Source organism: Nycticebus coucang, chromosome X (genome assembly GCF_027406575.1).
Source record: "Nycticebus coucang isolate mNycCou1 chromosome X, mNycCou1.pri, whole genome shotgun sequence".
NCBI classification, from domain to species: domain Eukaryota; kingdom Metazoa; phylum Chordata; class Mammalia; order Primates; family Lorisidae; genus Nycticebus; species Nycticebus coucang.
In genome coordinates, this window is record NC_069804.1 from 83,210,834 (window position 1) to 83,235,439 (window position 24,606).

Below are 24,606 nucleotides of genomic sequence, written 5' to 3' on the forward strand. Positions count from 1 at the left end.
TATTCCATATGACTTGAGTAGTTTATATAATCAGATGTCAAATGAAATACTCTATAAATGCCATTTAGATCCAGTTGCTTAAATATGCTGTTCAGTTCACCTATATCTTATTGACTTTGTGTGTTGGTTCTATGAATAACTGATAGAAGGATATTGACATCTCCAGCTATAATAATCAAGTTCTCAGTTTCTGCTTGTAGTTTTATGTAGGTCACAATGAAAGTTTTGAGACACAATGTGTTATAGTCCATTATTTCACTTCCAAGAATCACAGTGAACAGCATCCTTTCTGATTCACCTGTACAAGTTTCAACGGCTTGCTTTATTAGTGTTGCTAGAAGGACCTCATTTATGTCCACGTATATTTACATTTCTTGATATTTGTGTATTTCAAAACTTTCATAATGACTCTTTGACAATCTCTCTCTTTTTTTTATTTGTTTGAGACGGAGTCTCACTATGTCACCCTTGGTAGAGTGCCATGGCATCACAGCTCACAGCAACCTCAAACTCTCAGGCTGAAACAATTCTCTTCCCTTAGCCTCCCAAGTAGCTGGGACTAAAGGTACCCACCACAAGGCCTAGCTATTTTTTTGTTGTACTTGTCATTGTTGTTTAGCAGGCCCGGGCTAGGTTCAAACCTGCCAGCCCCGGTGTATGTGGCCAGCACCCTAACCACTGAGCTATGGGAACCAAGCCATGACAATCTCTTATTAGGCACATACACATTAATAATTGTTATGTCTTCTTGAACAAATGACACATCTTATTATTATGTATTAAACTACCTTATCATTTATAACTTTTGCTACTCTGAAGTCTGAAATTGCCTAAAGTGATTCTAGTTTTCTTTAATTACTTTAAGCATTGTACATCTTTATCTTTTTATATTTAGTCTGCCTTTATATTTAACATGGGCTTCTTTAGAGAACTCAGAAATAAAATCATACATATACATCCAGTTGATCTTTGACAAAGCAGACAAAAACATGTAATGGAGAAAGAACACCCTGTTCAATATATGTGCTATGAAAATTAGAAAGCCACATGAAGCAGCATAAACCTGGATCCCTATCTCTCACTATTCACAGAAATTAACTCCACTTGGATTAAAGACTTTAATGTAAGAACTGATGTCATAAGAATTCTAGAAGAAAACTTAAGAAACACTATGGTGGACATTGATCTAGGCAAAGAATTTGTGACTAAGACACCAAAAGCAAAAACAACAAAACAAAAATAAATTAATGGGACTTAAGGTGAAGTTTCTGTACAGCAAAAGGAATAACCAACAGAGTAAATAGACAACCTACAGAATGGGAGAAAATATTCACAAACTGTTAATCTGATAGAAGGCTAATATCCAGAATCTACTAAGAATTCAAACAGATCAGCAAGAAAATAAAACAAATAACCCCATTAAAAGTGGGCAAAAGTTGTGAACATTTTTTGAAAGAAGACAGACAAATAACCAGCAAACATATGAACAAAACACTCAGCATCACTAACCATAAGAGAGATGCAAGTTAAAACCACATTGAGATACCACCTTACCCCTGTCAGAATGTCCATTATTAAAAAGTAAAAAAACAGGGCAGTGCCTGTAGCTCAGTGGGTAGGGCACCAGCCCCATGTACTGAGGGGGGCAGGTGCAAACCCTGTCCTGACCAAATTGCAACAAAAAATAGCCAGGCGGGGTGGAGAACAAGATGGTGGCCAAGTAACAGCTTCCTTGCATCTGGGCACCGTGAGTCTGGGAAGATAGGAATCCAGGCATCTCTGGCTGGTGGGATCTGCCTATCATCACCCCTGTGACAATACAAAGAGTCAGCGAGAGACTTCTGGACCCCAAGAGGAGGACTAAAACAGTGGACAACCGGCAAGTGGTCGCATGTGTTCAATGGGTCTAAACCCGCCCGCAACTGTAAGTTCAGTAGCAGCGAGACTGCAAAATGGAAAGGCCTTACCTGTGAACTGTTTTGGTGTCTTTGGACTTGGCACTCACTTGAACTTCCTTGGGGAGAGCCTGAGCGGGAATGCAGAGAACTTTGGCCGTTGTCTAGGGCCCCAGTCTGAGCCGCTGAGCCAGACGGAGCTAATAGTGTTTGGCTGTGGGCCACAGGGAGCCATTGTGAGTGATCTGCCCCGGCAAGCTCCGCCCTCAGGGTCGCAGAGCTAGAATCGGGTGGGAGCTGGTAACCCAGCAACCAAGTAGCCTAAGGGTGGGGTCTGAGCCACCTTGTAGCCCTAACCCTCAGGGGCAGAGTAAGACCGGTTTTGGCACACTGGGTAAGTGGATAGCCACTTCAGCAGTGATTCCAGCGACAAGCACTTTCCTGGGAAAGCTTCTGCTCAGCAAGGTTACAAGTTCAAAGTGCCTTTTAAGTGGACTGAAGAGAGATTTAGGGTGTCTACCTGGTGGGGTTTGAGAAATCAGCAGCGTCCAGTCGTATCAGAACTGTGATTAACATCTCATACCCCAGAAGACCATGTGTTGCCCAGACAATCTTCAACAACATATACATACTGCTTTGTCTTTGGTTATGCTTTTTTTTTTTAATTTGGTTGTTTTTTTGTTTATTTTGATGTTGTTGATGTTCTTTTGTTTTTGAATTTCAACCTTTTCCATACACATCTTTTTCCTTTCTCAATTTTTCTAGTTTAATTATAATTTCCCATTGCTGCCTTTTTTTAATAACTAGAACTTCACTTTTGCTAGTGTTTTTACCGCTATTATTTGGTTTTTCACCCAATATTCTCCCATAAAGTTTTCTGTTAGCTTATTTTGGTTTGATTTATAGCATTTTTGTCTTTCTCCTCTACTTGGTGGAGGTGGGGAACTGTGTCTAATCGGGTTACCAAAAAGCTGCTGACCTCAAGGGAACCACCCAACTAGGCACCCTCAGAAGGTGTTTTTTTTTAAGGTTGTGTTGAAGTACCCTACTGTACACCTTTATTGCTCTGTCTCCCTCTTTCTGTGCCTCTCTTCTTTTTGTCAATATTCATTTTGCCCAGCCCCTCTCCTTTCTCTATTTTTTTTTCCTTTCACTCGGTCCTCCTTTCTTTCATCCCTTTCTTGCTCTTCAACCTTCTCACACTTCTGATCCTGTACCAAAAGGACTCATCTAACCCTTAGTCCACAGGCAAAAGAATTTAAAGAGCAAGAGGAAATGAAAGGAAAATTAGGGCAATGAAAAAGATAAAAGAAATCACTCATGAGGAACAATCAGCAGAAAACCCCAGACAACATGAAGAACCAGTACAGAACAACCCCGCCAAGGGACCATGAGGTAGCTACTGCAGAGGATTCCACCTATAAAGAAATGTTAGGAATGACAGAAAGGGAATATAGATTACACATGATGAAAACAATGAAAGAAATGATGGAAAAATGAAGAAAACTGCTAATAAAGTGGAAAATAACCAAAAGGAAATCCAAAAACAGAATCAAATAAGAGATGAACGATATGAAGAATATAAAAAGGCTATAGCAGAGCTGAAGGAACTGAAACAGTCAATTAGGGAACTTAAAGATGCAATGGAAAGTATCAGCAACAGGTTAGACCATGCAGAAGAAAGAATTTCAGAGGTAGAAGACAAAGTTCTTGAGATAACTCAGATAGTAAAACAGGAAAAAAAGAACAGAGAGAAATCAGAACGTTTACTGTCAGAATTATGTGACTTTATGAAGCGTTCAAACATACAAGTTATAGGAATCCCAGAAGGGGAAAAAGAATGACCCAGAGGAATGGAAGCCATACTAGAGAATATTATAACAGAAAATTTCCCAAATATCACCAAAGATTCTGACACACTGTTTTCAGAGGGATATCGGACCCCAGGTCACCTCAACTCTAACCGAGCTACTCCAAAACACATTGAGATGAACCTGTCCAAAGTCAAGACGAAAGAAAAGATTCTGCAAGCTGCCAGGACTAAGCGCCAGTTGACCTACAAGGGCAAATACATCAGAGTGACCACAGACTTCCCTAATGAAACTTTCCAAGCAAGAGGACAATGGTCATCTACCTTTAATCTACTTAAACAGAACAATTTCCATCCCAGACTTCTGTACCCTGCTGAGCTAAGCTTAAAAATTGACGGAGAAATCAAATCATTTACGGATATACAAACATTGAGGAAATTCACAACAAGACCAGCTCTACAGGAAATACTTCAACCTGTTCTGCACACTGACCAACACAATGGATCAGCAGCAAAGTAAGAACTCAGAAATTAAAGGACAGAACCTGACCTCCACACTGATGCAAAAGATAAAACTAAGCAATAGACTCTCACAAAATAAGATGAATAGAATACTACAACACTTATCAATTATCTCAATAAATGTTAATGGCTTGAATTCCCCACTGAAGTGACATAGATTGGCTGACTGGATTAAAAAACACAAGCCATCCATTTGCTGCCTGCGAGAAACACGCCTGGCTTCAAAAGACAAGTTAAAGCTCCGATTCAAGGGTTCAAAGACAATTTTTCAGACAAATGGCATTCAGAAGAAAAGAGGAGTTGCAATCTTATTTTCAGATTCATGTGGATTTAAAGCAACTAACGTCAAAAAAGACAAAGATGGTCACTTTATATTGGTCAAGGGAAAAATACAACAAGAATACATTTCAATTCTAAATATTTGTGCACCCAATTTAAATGCTCCTAGATTCTTGAAACAGACCTCACTCAGTGAGCAATATGATATCTGATAATACCATCATAACAGGGGACTTTAACACTCCTCTTACAGAGCTGGACAGATGCTCTAAACAGAAATTAAATAAAGATATCAGAGATTTAAATGAGACCCTAGAACAACTGTGCGTGATAGACACATATAGAACACTCCATCCCAAAGATAAAGAACATACATTCTTCTCATCACCCCATGGAACATTCTCCAAAATTGATCATATCCTGGGACACAAAACAAATATCAGCAGAATCAAAAGAATTGAAATTTACCTTGTATCTTCTCAGACCATAAGGCACTAAAGGTGGAACTCAACTCTTACAAAAATGCTCGACCCCACACAAGGCCATGGAAATTAAACAATCTTCTGTTGAATAACAGATGGGTGCAGGAAGAAATAAAACAGGAAATCATCAACTTTCTTGAGCATAACAACAATGAAGACACAAGCTACCAAAACCTGTGGGATACTGCAAAAGCAGTTTTGAGAGGAAAATTCATCACTTTAGATGCCTACATTCGAAAAACAGTAACAGACAGAGGCGGAGCAAGATGGCGGCCGAGTAACAGCTTCCTTGCATCTGGGCCCTGTGAGTCTGGGGAGATAGGACTCCAGTCATCTCTGGCTGGTGGGATCTGCCTATCATCACCCCTGCGAGGATACAGGGAGTCAGCGAGAGACTTCTGGACACCAAGACGAGGACTAAAACAGTGGAAAAATGGTAAGTATTCACGTGTGTTCAATCCGTCTAAACCCGCCCGCAACTGTAAGTTCAGTAGCAGCAAGACTGCAAACCGGAAAGGCCTTACCTGTGAACTGTTTTGGTGTCTTTGGACGTGGCACTCAGTTGAACTGCCTTGGGGAGAGCCTGAGCGGGAGTGCAGAGAACTTTGGCAGTTGTCTAAGGCCACAGTCTGAGCCACTGAGCCAGACGGAGCTAATAGTGTTTGGCTCAGGGTCACAGGGAGCCATTGTGAGCGATCTGCCCTGGCAAGCTCCGCCCTCAGGGTCGCAGAGCTAGAATCGGGTGGGAGCTGGTAACCCAGCGACCAAGTAGCCTAAGGGCGGGCTCTGAGCCGCCTTGCATCCCTAACCCTCAGGGGCAGAGTGAGACCGGTTTTGGCACATGGGGTAAGTGGACAGCCACTTTAGCACTGATTCCAGCGACAAGCACTTTCCTGGGAAAGCTTCTGCTCAGCAAGTGAACAAGTTCATAGTGCCTTTTAAGAGGGCTGAAGAGAGATTCAGGGTGTCTACCTGCTGGGGTTTGAGATATCAGCAGCCTCCAGTTGTACCAGAACTGTGATTAACATCTCATACCCCAGAAGACCACGTGTTGCCCAGACAGTATTCAATAACATATACATACTGCTTTCTTTTTGGTTGTGTTTTTTTTTTTTTTTTGGTTTGTTGTTTTTTTAGTTTATTTTGATGTTGTTGATGTTGTTTTGTTTTTTAAGTTCAACCTTTTCCATACAGATCCTTTTTCTTTCTCAGTTTTTCTGGTTTAATTATAATTTCCCATTGCTGCCTTTTTCAATAATTAGAACCACATTTTTGCTAGTGTCTCTACTGCTATTATTTGGTTTTCCACCAAATTTTATCCCATAAAGTTTTCTGTTTGCTTGTTTTGGTTTGATTTATAGCATTTTGTCTTTCTTCTCTACTTGGTGGAGGTGGGATACTGTGTCTGATCAGGTTAGCAAAGAGCTGCTGACCTCAAGGGAACCACCCAACTGGGTACCGCCAGAAGGTGGGGTTTTTTTAACGTTGTGTCATAGTACCCTACTGCCTTGGGGAGAGCCTGAGCGGGAGTGCAGAGAACTTTGGCAATTGTCTAGGGCCCCAGTCTGAGCCACTGAGCCAGACGGAGCTAACAGTGTTTGGCTGTGGGTCACAAGGAGCCATTGTGAGCGATCTGCCCCAGCAAGCTCCGCCCTCAGAGTCGCAGAGCTACAATCCAGTGGGAGCTGGTAACCCAGCGACCAAGTAGCCTAAGGGAGGGGTCTGAGCAGCCTTGCAGCCCTAACCCTCAGGGGCAGAGGGAGACCAGTTTTGGCACACTGGGTAAGTGGATAGCCACTTCAGCAGTGATTCCAGTGACAAGCACATTCCTGGGAAAACTTCTGCTCAGCAAGTGAACAAGTTCAAAGTGCCTTTTAAGTGGGCTGAAGAGAGATTTAGGGTGTCTACCTGCTGGGGTTTGAGAAATCAGCAGCCTCCAGTCGTATCAGAACTGTGATTAACATCTCATACCCCAGAAGACCACGTGTTGCCCAGACAATATTCAATAACGTATACATCATGATCAAGTAGGCTTCATCCCAGGGATGCAAGGCTGGTTTAACATATGCAAGTCCATAAACGTTATCCACCATATTAACAGAGGCAAAAATAAAGATCATATGATCCTCTCAATAGATTCAGAAAAAGCATTTGATAAAATCCAGCATCCTTTTCTAATTAGAACACTGAAGAGTATAGGCATAGGTGGCACATTTCTAAAACTGATTGAAGCTATCTATGACAAACCCACAGCTAATATTTTAACGCATGGAGTAAAACTGAAAGCTTTTCCTCTTAGAACTGGAACCAGACAAGGTTGCCCTCTGTCACCTTTACTATTCAACATAGTGCTGTAAGTTCTAGCCAATACAATTAGGCAAGACAAGGAAATAAAGGGAATCCAAATGGGAGCAGAGGAGGTCAAACTCTACCTCTTTGCTGACGACATGATCTTATACTTAGAGAACCCCAAAGACCCAACCACAAGATTCCTAGAAGTCATCAACAAATACAGTAATGTTTCAGGATATAAAATCAGTGTCCACAAGTCAGTAGTCTTTGTATACACCAATCATAGTCAAGATGAGAAGCTAATTAAGGACACAACTCCCTTCACCAAAGTTTCAAAGAAAATGAAATACCTAGGAATATACCTAACGAAGGAGGTGAAGGAACTCTATAAAGAAAATTATGAAATCCTCCAAAAGGAAATAACAGAGGATATTAACAAATGGAAGAACATACAATGCTCATGGCTTGGAAGAATCAACATTGTTAAAATGTCTACACTTCCCAAAGCAATCTACCTATTCAATGCCATTCCTATCAAAATACCAACATCGTACTTTCAAGATTTGGAGAAAATGATTCTGTGTTTTGTATGGAACTGGAAAAAAGCCCATATAGCTAAGGCAGTTCTTAGTAATAAAAATAAAGCTGGGGGCATTAGCATACCTGATTTTAGTCTATACTACAAAGCCATAGTGGTCAAGACAGCATGGTACTGGCACAAAAACAGAGACATAGACACATGGAATCAAATTGAAAACCAAGAAATGAAACTAACATCTTACAACCACCTAATCTTTGATAAACCAAACAAGAACATACCTTGGGGGAAAGACTCCCTATTCAATAAATGGTGTTGGGAGAACTGGATGTCTACATGTAAAAGACTGAAAGTGGACCCACATCTTTCCCCACTCACAAAAATTGATTCAAGATGGATACAGAACTTAAATTTAAGGCGTGAAACAATAAAAATCCTCCAAGAAAGCATAGTAAAAACACTGAAAGATATTGGCCTGTGAAAGACTTCATGAAGAAGACTGCCATGGCAATTGCAACAACAACAAAAATAAACAAATGGGACTTCATTAAACTGAGAAGCTTCTGTACAGCTAAGGAGACAATAACCAAAGCAAAGAGACAACCTACACAATGGGAAAGAATATTTGCATATTTTCAATCAGACAAAAGCTTGATAACTAGGATCTATAGAGAACTCAAATTAATCCACATGAAAAAAGCCAACAATCCCATATATCAATGGGCAAGAGACATGAATAGAACCTTCTCTGAAGATGACAGATGAATGGCTAACAAACACATGAAAAAATGTTCATCATCTCTATATATTAGAGAAATGCAAATCAAAACAACCCTGAGATATCATCTAACCCCAGTGAGAATGGCCCATATCACAAAATCTCAGAACTGCAGATGCTGGCATGGATGTGGAGAGATGGGAACACTTTTACACTGCTGGTGGGACTGCAAACTAGTACAACCTTTCTGGAAGGAAGTATGGAGAAACCTCAAAGCACTCAAGCTAGATCTTCCATTTGATTCTGCAATCCCATTACTGGGCATCTACCCAGAAAGAAAAAAATCCTTTTATCATAAGGACACTTGTACTAGACTGTTTATTGCAGCTCAATTTACAATCGCCAAAATGTGGAAACAGCCTAAATGCCCACCAACCCAGGAATGGATTAACAAGCTCTGGTGTATGTATACCATGGAATACTATTCAGCTATTTAAAAAAATGGAGACTTTACATCTTTTGTATTAACCTGGATAGAAGTGGGAGACATTATTCTTAGTAAAGCATCGCAAGAATGGAGAAGCATGAATCCTATGTACTCAATTTTGATATGAGGACAATAATGACAATTAAGTTTATGGGGGGGAGGAAAAGCAGAAAGAGGGAAGGAGGGAGGGAGGTGGGGACTTGGTGTGTGTCACACTTTATGGGGGCAAGACATGATTGCAAGAGGGACTTTACCAAACAATTGCAATCAGTGTAACCTGGCTTATTGTACCCTCAATGAATCCCCAACAATAAAAAAAAAAAAAATTAGCCAGGCATTGTGGCAGGCACCTGTAGTCCCAGCTACTTGGGAGGCTAGGGCAAGAGAATGGCATGATTGGAGTGGGGGTGGGTTGGCCTGGCGTGCACTCCGCACCTTGGCAACGCTATTGCGCGTGGAACGGCTGCTTCTGTTAGACTTGCCCAGAAGAAAAGATGTTTGGTTTTCACAAGCCATAGATGTACCGAAGTATAGAGGGCTGCTGTATTTGCAGAGCTAAGTCTTCCAGTTCTCGATTCACTGACAGTAAACGCTATGAAAAGGACTTCCAGAGCTGTTTTGGGTTGCATGAAACTCGTTCAGGGGACATCTGCAATGCCTGTTCCTGCTTGTGAAAAGATGGAAGAAGTTGCCAGCAGGATCAAAAAATAATTGGAATCATGTGGTAGATGCAAGGGCAGGACCCAGTCTAAAGACCACATTGAAACCAAAGAAAGTGAAAACTCTGTCTGGGAACCGGATAAAAAGTAACCAGATCAATAAACTGCAGAAGGAATTTAAACGTCATAATTCTGATGCTCACAGTACCACCTCAAGTGCCTCCCCAGCTCAATCTCCTTGTTACAGTAACCAGTCAGATGATGGTTCAGATACAGAGATGGCTTCTGGTTCTAATAGAACACCGGTTTTTTCCTTTTTAGATCTCACATACTGGAAAAGACAGAAAATATGTTGTGGGATTATCTATAAAGGCCGTTTTGGGGAAGTCCTCATCGATACACATCTGTTCAAGCCTTGCTGCAGCAACAAGAAAGCTGCTGCTGAGAAGCCGGAGGAGCAGGGCCCAGAGCCTCTGCCCATCTCCACTCAGGAGTGGTGACTGAGGTTCTCATGTAGAAGGGGAGCAAAAATGATTTAAATTTTGAAAAGACCACAAAGCAACAAACTGACCCTCCTATTTTTAACTTGGATACCTGCTATTCTGCCAAAATACAACTTTTAGAATAGTTTTGAGTGGGCTATTTTTCCCCCCAGTTCCACAAACTCTGAAGCCAGTATCTAGGTGACTAGAAAAGAATTGTACATAATATTTAAGATGCTGAGTATTTCATAGGACAGCTGAATGCTGCTGTAAAGTGCTCTTTAAGTCTTCTTCTTTTTTTTAATCCCCTGGAATGAATGAAACTAAGGGGAATTTCAGGGGACAGAGATGAGATTTGTTGTATGATAAACAGTATGTAGTTTTAGTCTTTCTCTATTGAGAAGCAGTGGTTGGGGCATTTTTAAAGATGGCTGGCTATACTTGTTTTCCCTCATGATAATAATTTTGTCATAATACAGTAACATAAACTTGCCCCTAGAGGTAATTGTTAATAATTTTGAATATTAAGGTCTTGCCAAGGTTGTGACAATTCAAACCTGTACTACTGATTATTAAGCAGGACAGACTGAGCTTTCTGTTACAAATACCTTGACGGAAAATATACAGAGAGGTAACTGTGTATTTTGCATCCTGTGCCACCTCCCTTCATATTAATATTTGAGAAAGATTTTAATTTATGGGGTGGTGCCTGTGTCTCAAAGGAGTAGGGCGCCGGCCCCATACACCGGAGGTGGCGGGTTCAAACCTGCCCTGGCCAAAAAAAAAAGAAAAAAACTGCAAAAAAGAAAAAAAAAAGATTTTGATTTATGTGGAATTTCTACAGCAGAGTGAAAGCTCCTCTTAAGGAAATGACAAGTCTTTAAGAGAGGTGAGACCCCATATGAATAGTACCAAAGTGTTACCACATGGTAGACAGCATGAAAAATGTTTAACTATCTGAAAAATAAAATGTTTAAGTCTTCAGATGGCACAAAACAAAGGTTAATGCTTTGGGGGGCATATTTCTTAGAGGGCTTGCTGAGTATGTAAATAATTGACTTTTGTTTGTGTTTAAATGACTGTTTGATGACTTCATTGAAAATCTGCACAATTCAGTTTTAGCTCTGGATTACTTCAGTTGACCTTTGTAAAGGTTTTATCTGTGTAGAGTGGATGTTTAACTTCTTTTAACCTGTTAGGGTTTTTATTATTATTTTTTTCACTCTGTATTTAAAGTAAAATTTACTAAAAGAAAAGAGGTGTGTGTTAGTGGTAAGTGGGTTGGTTTTGGTTTGGCTTCTTTTAGTCAGGCTTTTTGGACATTGAGATACTGTGCTTGGAGTTCTTCAGTTCTAAAATCCTCATTCAAAGCCTCTCACTTGAACCCAAACCAAAGTGTTCTTATTGCCTCTTTTCTGAAAGTTCAGGAGAAAAATATTACCAGTTCAGACTTTTCATGAGGGAGGAGTATTTGCTTGCCTTATAATGACATGATTAGTTTTTATTTTTGAACTGGATTTTAAAAATTGGGTAGTATAACAATAAGGAGTGAGCCACTTTTTATGGGCACCCTATAGTTTTGTAGTTCTTTTTTTATTTTTATTTATTTATTTTTTTTTTTGTAGAGACAGAGTCTCACTGTACCGCCCTCGGGTAGAGTGCCGTGGCGTCACACGGCTCACAGCAACCTCTAACTCTTGGGCTTACGCGATTCTCTTGCCTCAGCCTCCCAAGCAGCTGGGACTAAGTTTTGTAGTTCTTAATCTAAACATTTTATATTTCCTCCTCTTGGAAAAAGCCCACATGTGATAAGCCACCATATGCACAGACTACACAGTTAGTTGGGCCGGCTCGCATGGCCTTTGAGGTGAATTACAGGAGTCCAGCCATGATCATCCTCCTGAGTTCTTTTGAAATGTTTTTTTTTTTTTTTTTGTACATTTTGGCTATAGTATTGGTGGTAGAATATACTATGATATGGATCATCTCTACTTCTGTATTTATTTATTTATTTATTACTAGACCTCAACCACAGTCTTCTTTTTTCCCTTCCACCTCTCTTTGCCTGTAGGATGTACTGTATGTAGTCATGCACTTTGTATTAATATATTAAAAATCTACAGATCTGTTTTGTACTTTTTATACTGTTGGATACTTATAATCAAAACTTTTACTAGGGTATTGAATAAATTTAGTCTTATTAGAAAATAAAAGGAGCTGTTTTTGTGGCTTTGTTTGAAAAGTCTTGGGTAAGGATAATGGTTTTGGCCTTCACAAATACTCAGTTTAAGCCATTAGTATTGTAACAGTCCAGGAAGGTAGAAAAATCCTTTTTATTGTGAAATAAAGATTTTAAAATCAAAAAAAAAAAAAGAGAATTGCCTAAGCTCATGAGTTGGAGGTTGCTGTGAGCTATGATGCCACAGCACTCTACCGAGGGCAATAAACTGAGACTCTGTCTCTAAAAAAAAAGAAAAAAAGTCAAAAAACAGCAAACGTTGGCATGGATGTGGTGAAAAAGAATTGTTTATACACTTTTATCAGTACCATGTGCTACCTGATTGCACAACTGGAGCACTTGTTTATACACTTTTAATGGCAATGTAGATTAGTACAACCTCTGTAGGAAACAAAATAGACATTCCTTAAAGAACTGAAAGTAGACATATCATACAGTCCAGCTTTCCCACTTCTGGGTATGAGATACCTAAAGGAATAGAAATCATTTTTCGAAAAAAGACACCTGCACTCAAATGTTTATCACAGCCTAATTCACAGTAGCAAAGATACAGAATCTACTTAAGTGCCCATTAACTGAAAGGCATATAATGAAAATGTGTGCTATATACAAAGGGTACCCCAAAAATGTGTACACTTTTTAAGAAAGGAAAAAATCTATATTTAAATTGTAATATTCAATGTATACCAATAACATTCGTTTTCTTATTTGTTGTATCTTGTATCTGTTGTAATTGTAGAAGTCAAACATGACTTGGGTATTATAATACACATACATATACATACACACATGAGAATTCATGCCCTTGGAACCATCCTCTTCTTTATTTATTTATTTATTTATTTTATTAAATCATAGCTGTGTACATTGATATGATCATGGGGCATCATACACTCACTTCATAGACCATTTGACACATTTTCATCACAATGGTTAACATAGCCTTCCTGGCATTATCTCAGTTACTGTGCCAAGACATTTACATTCTACATTTACCAGGTTTCGCAAATACCCCTGTAAGATGCACTGCAGGTATAATCCCACCAACCCCCTCGCTTTACCCACCACCCCCTCCCTCCCCTCCCTTTCCCACTTCCCCCTATTGTTAGGTTGTAACTGGGTAATAGCTTTCATGTGAGAGCCCCAAATTAGTTTCATAGTAGGGCTGAGTACATTGGGTACTTTTTCTTCCATTCTTGAGATACTTTACTAAGAAGAATATGTTCCAGCTCCATCCATGTAAACGTGAAAGAGGTAAAGTCTCCATCTTTCTTTAAGGGTGCATAATATTCCATGGTGTACATATACCACAGTTTATTAATCCATTCGTGGATCGATGGGCACTTGGGCTTTTTCCTTGAGTTAGCAATTATGAATTGGGCTGCAATAAACATTCTGGTACAAATATCTTTGTTATGTTGTGATTTTTGGTCTTCTGGGTATATGCCCAGCAGAGGAATTACAGGATTGAATGACAGATCCATTTTTAGATCTCTACGTGTTCTCCATATATCTTTGCAAAAGAAATGTATTAATTTGCATTCCTACCAGCAGTGCAGAAGTGTTCCCTTTTCTCCACATCCACGCCAACATCTCTGGTCTTGAGATTTTGTGATATAGGCTAGTCTCACTGGAGTTAGATAATATCTCAAAGTAGTTTTGATTTGCATTTCTCTGATGATTAAAGATGATGAGCATTTTTTCATATGTCTGAAGGCCACATGCCTGTCTTCTTCAGAGACGTTTCTCTTCAAATCCCTTGCCCGGCCTGCGATGGGATCCCTTGTTCTTTTTTGCTAATGCGTTTGAGTTCTCTGTGGATTCTGGTTATTAAACCTTTGTCGGAGATATAACCTGCAAATATCTTCTCCCATTCTGAGGACTATTTGCTTGCTTTACTTACTGTGTTCTTGGCTGTGCAGAAGCTTTTTGGAACCATCCTCTTCTTCAGGAATCCATATAATTCAGATGTTTGTTTTTTTGGAATGATCAGCCATAAAAATGAAGGAAATAATGTCTTTCACAGCAATTTGTGTGGCCTGGAAGTCATTATTCTAAGTCAAGTATCTTAGGAATAGAAAAAAATACTAAATATACTCACTTATAGAAAGGGGCTAAGTGATGGATATATGTTTGATATAATGGACTTTGGAGACTCAGAAGTGGGGAGGATGGGAGAGGGTGAGGGATCAAAAATTACTCATTGGGTATGCAATATTTGGGTGTCAGGTATGCTACAAGCCCTAACTTTCCTACTATGCAATTCATCTGTGTATCAAAACAACACTTGTACCTCCTGAATCTATTAAAATAAAAAATAATAAAGTGGGTTTCTTGCAGACAACATATATTTGAGGCTTGGTTTTTTGTCCATTCTGACAATCTTTTAAATTGATTGATTGTGACTAAGGTTATTTAGAACATTTGTGTGTAAAGTAATTATTGATATGATTGTATTTATATCTACTGTATTTGTTACTATTTTCTATTCATTGCCATTTTTCCTTCTTTTCTTCATCTTTGACTTTTTCTACCTTCTGTTTTAATTGAGTATTGTTTATATCAAATTTTGTCCTACCTTAACATATCAGTTATATTCTTTTTTAACTTTTTTACTCATTGCTCTTGAATATGCAGTATCCGTTTATAACCAATACAAGTCCACTTTCAAATCACACTTTGCCATTTCTCAGGTATTACAAGTAACTTACAACACAGTATTTCCAATTCTTCCCTCCTACCCATTATAACATTTTTATCATCTGTTGTGCCTGTCCATAAGCTATGATCACCAAATTGCAGCTGTTACTATTTTGAACAATCTGTTATCTTTTAGAATTAGAGAAAATAAATCCCAGCACTCTGGGAAGCCAAGGCAGGTGGATTGCTTGAGCTCATGATTTTGAGACCAGCCTCAGCAAAAGCAAGACCTCGTCTCTACTAAAAATAGAAAAACTGAGGCAAAAGAATGGCTTGAGCCCAAGGGTTGGAGGTTGCTGTGGGCTATGACACCATGGCATTCTACCCAGGACAACAGCTTATAGTGAGTTTGCTTTCTATCATTTGCTTTTATTCTTAGTTTTCCTCTCTTTGCTAATATTACCTATCTGCTCTTGCGAGATGTCTGCCTTTGCCATTAGCACTCATAACATAACATAGCAATCTTAGTTTATTTAATTTCCCAATCTGATAATTTCACATTACTGCCATTTCTGACCCAGGTTCTTTTGCTTACTCTGTTTTTTTATTTTTCTTCTTTTTACATTTTTTTGTTGTTGTTTTGACTTGCTCTACCTTTTCAAATAGTTTTTTGTCTTTTACTGTCACTTCTAATGTTTCTTTGAAAGCCAGATGCAATGCACTGAGTAAAAAGAACTGAGGTCAATAGAACTTTAAAGTGATATATTAAGTTTATTTGGCCAGGAATTAAGCTGAGTTTACTATTTGCCGTAGCCATAAGTGTTGGAGGCTAAACTTTCTTTAATTGTCCTTCTTGGCCTACTTTCTTTACATTTCTCTACCTACTATCTGAATTTCTGTGTCTCTCACAATACTGAGGAAGTTCTCCACCTTTATATCTGGGAGTAGAGAATTCATGCCCTTGGAACCATCCTCTTCTTCAGGAATCCCTATAATTCAGATATTTGGGGTTTTTGAATGATCCCTTAACTCTCTTAGAGAATATTCTGTTCTTGTTCTCCTTTTTTCTGCCTCTTTGAATGCTTGGGATAATTCCAAAGTCTTGTCTTCATTTTCTGAGATTCTTCACCATGTTCAACTCTGTTTCATAGGGTCTTTACTGTATTTTGAAGCTCCTCAAATGTTTTTTCAGTTCCGTAAGCTTTGCTATATCTTTCCTCATTATGTCCATATCCTTGGTGACTTTGTCTTCGAATTTCTCAAGTTCTTGAGACACCTTCTAAACTATTTTTTTGTTTTCTATGTTCATCTTTCCCTCCATTCCAATCTTCTTATTTGCCACCCATATTCTGAATTCTAATTCTGACATTTCAGTAATTTCTCTGTTGATGATTATTTTCTGCTGTGTCTCCTTGGAAATCCCTTGGGGGAGTTGATCTTCTCTAATTTTTCATGTTACCTGAGTTCTTCTGCTGATTCCTCCCCCTGAGTATTTTCAGCTTCTTTTGTAAAGTACGTTAATTATGGGTTTTTTGTTGAATCCACTCCTCATGGTTGCAGTACCTCTGCTGCTCTAACAAGTGGCGAATCAGCATACCCAGACAATGACTCCAGGGTAACAAGAATTAGCGGATACTACTGGCCCAGACTTCTGGTCAAAGTTGCTCTGTCAGCATGGGCTCCACCTTGCTGGGGAGGAGCAGCTCAGAGGACCATCTGGTGGGGAGAACTGGCTCAGAGTTCCAGTCAGTGTCACTCAGGCAGTGGGCACTGCCCACCTAATCAAATTCAGAGGGCCCCCCATCTAAGAGCACAGCCCGGAGTTCCAGTCAAAGTCACTCAGGCAGTGGACACTACCCACCCACTCAAACTCAGAGAGCCACCACCTGGCAGAGAGCACTGGCCCTGCATTACAGTCAACTCAGGCCGTGGGCACTGCCCACCCAAGCAGGCTCAGGGGCCACCTGCCTGGGAGCACTGGCCCAGAGTTCCAGTCAAAGTCACTCCAACAGTAGACACCACCTTTCCAATCAAGCTCAGAGAGCTGCCACCTGGAAGATACTAGCCCAGCATTCCAGTCAAAGATGCTCAGGCAGTGGGAACCACCTACCTATTCCACCTCAGAGGGCCAGCCAGCAGAGAGTTTTTGCCCAGAGTACCAGTCAGTCACTCAGGCACTGGGCAATGCCCACCCAATTGAGCTCAGAGGACCACCACTAGCAGAGAGAATTGGCCCAGAGTTCTAGTCAAAGTCTCATGGGCAGGGCTGAGTGATCTGCCCAGCCTGGTGTTGGGCTCTTTCTTGTTTCTGTCACATGGCTCAGTGGTTAGGGTGCCAGCAACATGTTCCAGGGCTGGTGGGTTCAGTCCTGACCCAAGGCCTGCTAAACAAAACAAAACAAAACAAAAAAATATCCAGGCATTGTGGCAGGTATCTCTAGTCCCAGCTACTAAGGAGGATGAGGCAAGAGAGTTTCAGGTTGCTGTAAGCTGTGATGCCATGGCACTCTACTGAGGGTAATAAAGTGAGACTCTCTCTCAATTAAAAAAAAAAGTCTCACAGGCAGTGGACACCATCCTCCCAATGGAGCTCAGAGGGCTGCTGCCAGGTAGAAAACATTAGGCCAGAGTTCCAGTCAAAGTCACACAGACAGTGGAAATTGCCCACCCAATGGACCTCAGAAGTTGGCCTGGTGGGCTGAAAACAGAAATCCGCACAGATTTGCCTTAGAATTCTTGAGCTGCTGGAGAAGGATAGTTTGTCCCTCTCACCCCTAAAGTTAGGAGTTTTGTACTGTTTTTGAGCTGAAGCTCGGCAGCCCACAGATTGTCTGGGCCTCTTAGTGAACTAGCCTTTGGCTCTTCAGGGAGCAGACCTTTAGGCACTTAGCATGGGAGGAGGGTGAGCGGTGTGCACAGGATTTCAGGAAAATATTTGGTCACTTTTGTGAACCTGGGGCCCAGGTTCAGCAGTGAGACCATACTTGTGAAGGAGGACTGGGATTTAGCAGCACTCTCCCATGGAGTAAGGTGAGAAGACTTTTATTCCCTACTCGCTTATGGGCCCAACGAGGGAAAGCCCTCCATGGAGTTCCCGTGTGGGGCAAGGGCCTCCCATCCTCTTGGTGCTGAGTTCTCCTATCCCGTTGGTATTGGGCTCTTTCTTTTTTTTTTTTTTTTGTAGAGACAGAGTCTCACTGTACCGCCCTTGGGTAGAGTGCCGTGGCGTCACACGGCTCACAGCAACCTCTAACTCTTGGGCTTACGCGATTCTCTTGCCTCAGCCTCCCGAGCAGCTGGGACTACAGGCGCCCGCCACAACGCCCGGCTATTTTTTTGTTGCAGTTTGGCCGGGGCTGGGTTTGAACCCGCCACCCTCGGCATATGGGGCCGGCGCCCTACTCACTGAGCCACAGGCGCCGCCAGGTATTGGGCTCTTTCTTGTTTCTGTCACATGACTTAGCCTGGAAGACGTGCACCTCACTTTATTCGCTCTGTGCTCAGCTCCTAACTTTCAGTTTCTCTGTGTTCATTTCAGTCCGGTATCTCTCCCTCTGGACAAGAGCCTCTGGTGAAACTGCTTCTAGTTGGCCATCTTGACTCCTCTCCTAGATTTTCCTTTCATTACTTTTTATTTGGCTGTAACAAATGTCTGCAAATATAATGGCTTAGAATAATACCCATGTATTATTTCACGATCAGAAATCTGGGCACAGCATGCTCAAGTGTTATGATGTTGCAGATATAATTAAAATTACTCATCAATTAGCCTTAAAATATGGGGATTATCTTGTGTTATTTGGACAAAGCCAGTGTAATCACAGGTCTTTAAAAGGAGATAGCTTTTCCTGCCTGGTGGAAATATGAATATATATGAAGTAGAAAGGGGACCCAATTCACTGTTGTTGGCTTTAAAATGGAAAGTACAACATAAAAATTTTAAGTTTAAGAAGTAAATGATTTTAGCAATAATCCGAGTGATATTGATTGAGAATTTTTTTCAGAATCTCCTGAAATGAATGTGGCCCCTGCCAACATGTTGACTTTCACCTTGTGAGACACTAATAAAGTCATCTAGACCTGGCTTTTTCTTTGTGGAATACTTTCAATTATTAATTTAATCTCAACATTTCTTATCCATCTGATTTTATCCAGGGCAATTCTATCAAGTATAATAGCACCAATGTATATACTATAGCTTTTTTGTTACTAATATGGCCAACTCTAAATGAGCCAGTTTAATTTATTTAGAATTAAATTGCCATTGATTGGGTTCTTTTTTCTATTTTCAGCCTACGTTATTTTTTTCCTATTTTTAGCCATGTCATTGATTGTTAATTTACATAGTTGAGCAAGTAGAATAGTTTCTTATGTTAGTGCTTTGGAAATCATTGATTTTAAACAGTAGTTTTCAAAGTCAACAATACTTACCAGCAGTTCTTTTTTATCAGAAACCTTGTAAAACTTTGCTAATAAGAGTATAAAATATCTCATCTTTGCTCTTGGCTTTTGTGTTTTTGATTGATATGTAGTAATTGTACATATTTTGTGGAATACATATGATATTCTGATAATTGCATACTGTGTGTAATGCTGAAATCAGGGAAATTGGAGTATCCATCATCTCAAACATTTATCATTTCTTTCATTTTTTTTTGTAGAGACAGAGTCTCACTTTTCTTTATGTATCATTTATCATTTCTTCCAAATTTTCTTTTCTAGCTGTCTTGAAATATATAATAAATTATTCATAACAATACTGGACCTGCCATACTATTTAATGATGAAATCATTCCTTCTATCTAACTATTTTTGGTACCCATTAAAAACTTCTAATTAACCTCCCCTCCATCCTGTCCTTTCAACCTCTGGTAAAACACCATTCTAATCACTGCCATCATAAGACCAACTTTTTTTTAGATTAATATATGGGTAAAAATGATTAGGTTACATCGTGTTTGTTATGTGAAGACCAAGATGTAGTTGAGCCCTTCACCTAAGAGGTGTGGTGTATACTCCTATGTTGTAGCCTTTGTGTGAGATATTACCAAACCCCTGCCCTCTTTCTCTACCCTCCTTCCTCCTCTCCTCTCACTTGAATTTGTTTTTTTCTTATGTATGCATGTAGTTGTTCATCTACTAGTTTCATAATACTACTGAGTACTTTGGATGCTTGATTTGCATTCTTGTGATACTTTGCTTAGGAAGATATTCTCCAAATCCAGCCAGGTAAATACAAAAGATGTAAAGTCTCCATCTGTTTTATTGCTGAATAATATTCCCTCATATACATATACCACACTTTTTTTTGAGAAAGAGTCTCACTATGTCACCCTCAGTAGAGTGCTATAGTGTCACAGCTCACAGCAACCTCAAACTCTTGGGCTTAAGCGATTCTCTTGCCTCAGCCTCCCAAGTAGCTGGGACTATAGGTGCCTGCCACAATGCCTAGCTATTCTTTTGTTGTTGTAGTTGTCATTGTTGTTTGGCAGGCCCGGGCCAGGTTCGAACCTGCTAGCCCTGGTGTATGTGACTGGTGCCCTAGCTGCTGAGCTACAGGTGCTGAGCTGTACCATACTTCTTTATCCATTCATGAGCTGATGAGCGTGTGGGTTGTTTCTATACCTTAGTGATTGTGAATTTATAGCTACTATGAATATTTGAGTGCAAGTGTCCTCATGTTTTTTTTTCTTCTTCTGGATAGATGCCTACTAATGGGATTATGGGATTAAATAGATGGTTACTTTTAGCTCTTTGAAGATTCTCCATATGTATTTCCAAAAGGGCTGTATTAGTTTGCAATCCCACCAGCAGTATAAAAAGCTTCCCATATCTTCACACCACCACCATCATCTGCAGCCTTGGGACTTCATGATGTGGCAGTTCTCACTGGGGTTAGGTAATATCTCAAGGTGGTTTTGATTTCAATTTCTCTAATTATGAAGGATGATGAGCATTTTTTCATACATTTGTTGGCCATTCGTCTGTCTGCTTAGGAGAAGATTCTGTTCATGTCTCTTGCCCAGTGATACCCTGTTTCCCCGAAAATAAGACAGTGTCTTATTTTAAGGTGTGCTCCTAAAGATGCGCTAGGTCTTATTTTCAGGGGACGTCTTATCTTTCCTGTAAGTAGGTCTTATTTTCGGAGGATGTCTTATTATCGGGGAAACGGGGTAGATGGGGTTGTTTGCTCATTTTTTGTTCATTGATTTGAATTCTCTGTAGATTCTGGTTATTAGCCCTTTGTCAGATTCATAGCATGAAAATGTCTTCTCCCATTCAGAAGGTTGTCTAATGTTTCAGTTGCTGTGCCCTTTGCTGTGGACAAGCTTTTTAGCTTGAACAAGTCCCATCTATTCACCTTTGGTGTTGCTGCAATTACTAATGTGGTCCTCTTCATAAAATCTTTCCACAGGGAAATATCAACAAGAATCTTTCTTACACTTCCTTCTAGAATGTTTATTATTCCATGTCTTAAATTTATTTATTTTGGGGGGAACATAATACTACATTTGATTTTTTTCTTTTTTTGTAGAGACAGACTCACTTTATCACCCTCAGTAGAGTGCCGTGGCATCACACAGCTTATAGCAACCTCCAACTCCTGGGCTTGGGTGATTCTCTTGCCTCAGCCCCCCAAGTAACTGGGATCAAAGGTGCCCACCACAACACCCGGCTATTTTTTGTTGCAGTTTGGCCAGGGCCAGGTTTGAACTCACCACCCTCAGTATATGGGGCCAGCGCCCTACCCACTGAGCAACAGGAGCCGCCCCGATTTAAATGTTTTAAATTGAGGTAAAATATGCTCACAATGAAATGCATAGATCTTAAGTATACAAGCCAATGGTTTTTAACATACATACGCTTAAAAATATATCAATCTTGATACACAGTATTTCCTTTTTTATTCTATTTCCCTTTTATTAAGTCATATATACATATCAAGAATACATTTATGACTTTGTGGGATTCAATGTTCTGATTATTTGTACTAATTGGAGTGCTTACATCCAACTAATTAACATAGCTTTCATCTCATTTACTTAATCACAGTGTTAAGACATTTGTGTTTTATACTTGATAGATTTGACCTGTACCCTTGCAATATGCTCCATAGGTGTGGTCTCATGATTAACCCTCCCTTCCCATCCACCTCCCCTTCCATTCTTCATCCTGGGCTATAGTTGTTATTCATCTTTCATATGAAAGTGTGAGTGATTATAAATTGGTTTCATAGTAGTACTGAGTACATTGGATATTTTTTTCCATTCCTGAGATATTTTACTAAGAAGAATATTTTCCAGCTCCATCCATGTAAACATAAAAAACGTAAAGTCTCCATCTTTTTTTAATGCTGCATAGTATTTCATGGTATACATATACCATAATTTATTAATCCATTCATAGGTCAATAGGCATTTGGGCTTCTTCCATGACTTTGGCAATTATGAATTGAGCTGCAATGAACATTCTGGTACAAATATCTTTGTTGCCAAGTGATTTTTGGTCCTCTGGATATACACCTAGTAGAGGAATTACAGGATCAAATGGCAGGTCTACATTTAGATCCCTGAGTGTTATCCAAACTTCTTTCCACAAGGAACATACTAGCTTGCATTCCCACCAGCAGTACAGAAGTGTTCCCTTTTCTCCACATCCACACCAACATCTGTAGTTTGGGGATTTTCTGATGTGGTCTACTCTTACTGGAGTTAGATGATATCTCAAAGTGGTTTGGGTTTACATTTCTCTAATGATTAATGATAATGAGTATTTTTTCATGTGTCTGTAGACCATGCATCTGTCTTCTTCAGAGAAGCTTCTGTTCATGTCTCTTGCCCACAATGAAATGGGATCACTTGTTCTTTTCTTATTAATAAGTTTGAGTTCTCTGTGGATTCTGATTATTAGACCTTTGTCGGAAATATAATCTGCAAAAATCCTCTCCCATTCTGAGGGCTGTCTACTTCCTTTACTTACAGTGTTCTTGGCAGTGCAGAAGATTTTTAGTTTGGTCAGATCCTGGTAATGTATTTTTGATGTTGTTTCAATTACCTGGGGAGTCCTCCTCATAAAGTATTCTCCCAGTCCAATTTTTTTAAGCATTTCCCCTGCACTCTCTCTGAGAATTTTTATAGTTTCATGTCTTAAGTTCAAGTCCTTTAACCAGTGAGAGTCAATTTTTGTTAGAGGAGAAAGGTGTGAGTCCAGTTTCAGTCTTCTACAAGTGGCCAGCCAATTCACCCAGCACCATTTGTTAAATAGGGAATCTTTCCCCCAATTCATATTTTTGATAGGCTTATCAAAGTTCAAATGATGATAAGTATATGGGTTCATCTCTTGGTTTTCAATTGTGTTCCATACATCTAACTCTCTATTTTTGTGCCAGTACCATGCTCTTTTGAGCACTATAGATTTATAGTATAGTCTGAAGTCTTATAGCATGATACTTCCTGATTTGTTTTTATTTCTCAGTAATGTCTTGGCTATTTGAGGTTTTTGCTGTTTCCATATAAAATGAAGTACTAATTTTTCCACATCTTTAAAGTATGACAGAAGTACTGTAATAGGGATTGCATTAAATCTGTAGATTGCTTTGGGAAGTTAGACATTTTAACAATGTTGATTCTTCCCAGCCATGAACATGGTATATTTCTCCATTTGATAACATCTTCAGCTATTTGTTTTCTCAGAGTTTCACAGTTCTCCTTATACAGATCTTTCACATCATTAGTTAGATAAACTCCCAGATATTTCATCTTCTTTGACACTATTGTAAAGGGAATAAAGTCCTTGATTGATTTTTCACTTTGACTATTGTTGATGTATATATAAAGGCTACAGATTTGTGAGTATTTATTTTGTATCCTGAGATGCTTCTGTATTCCTTGATCCTTGATCAATCTAGGAGTTTTATGGTTGAGTCCCTGGGGATTTCCAGATACAAACTCATATCATCTGTGAAGAGTGACAGTTTGATCTCCTCTGATCCTATTTGGATACCCTTAATTGCCTTCTCTTGCCTGATTGTGGTGGCTAAGACTTCCATTACAATGTTAAAAAGCAGTGCAGACACTGGGCAACCTTGTCTGGTTCTTGATCTGAGTGGAAATGATTTCAATTTTACTCCATTCGATATGATATTGGCTGTGGGTTTGCTGTAGGAGGCATCTATCAGTTTAAGAAATGTTCCTTCTATATCTATTTTCTTAAGCGTTCTGATCAAGAAATGATGCTGGATATTATCAAAAGCTTTTCCTGCATCAATTGAGAAAATCACATGGTCTTTTTCTTATTTTGTTCATATGATGTATTATATTTATCTATTTATGTACGTTGAACCATCCTTGGGACCCTGGGATTAAACCCACTGGGTCGTGATGTGCAGTTTGTTTGATGTGTTGCTGGATTCTGTTTGCTAAGATTGTATTGAAAATTTTTGCATCAATGTTCAATAGAGATATTGGTCTATAATTTTCTTTTTCGTTCTTTTTCTGGTTTGGGTATTAAGATGATATTTGCTTTATAGAATGTATTGGGAAGTATTCCTTTTTTTTCTATGT

The 24,606-nt window shown here is 39.5% G+C and overlaps 1 protein-coding gene and 1 pseudogene across 4 annotated transcripts in view; both read left to right on the top strand.

Annotated features, from left to right (window-relative positions):
- Positions 1–24,606, top strand: part of CHIC1 (cysteine rich hydrophobic domain 1) — a 295,264-nt gene that overhangs the window by 159,226 nt on the left and 111,432 nt on the right. The gene's annotated exons all lie outside the window — the stretch shown is intronic.
- On the top strand, positions 9,509–10,206 carry LOC128578072 (SIN3-HDAC complex-associated factor-like; annotated as a pseudogene). Its single transcript, XR_008377668.1, has one exon. The product of XR_008377668.1 is annotated as an SIN3-HDAC complex-associated factor-like (transcript).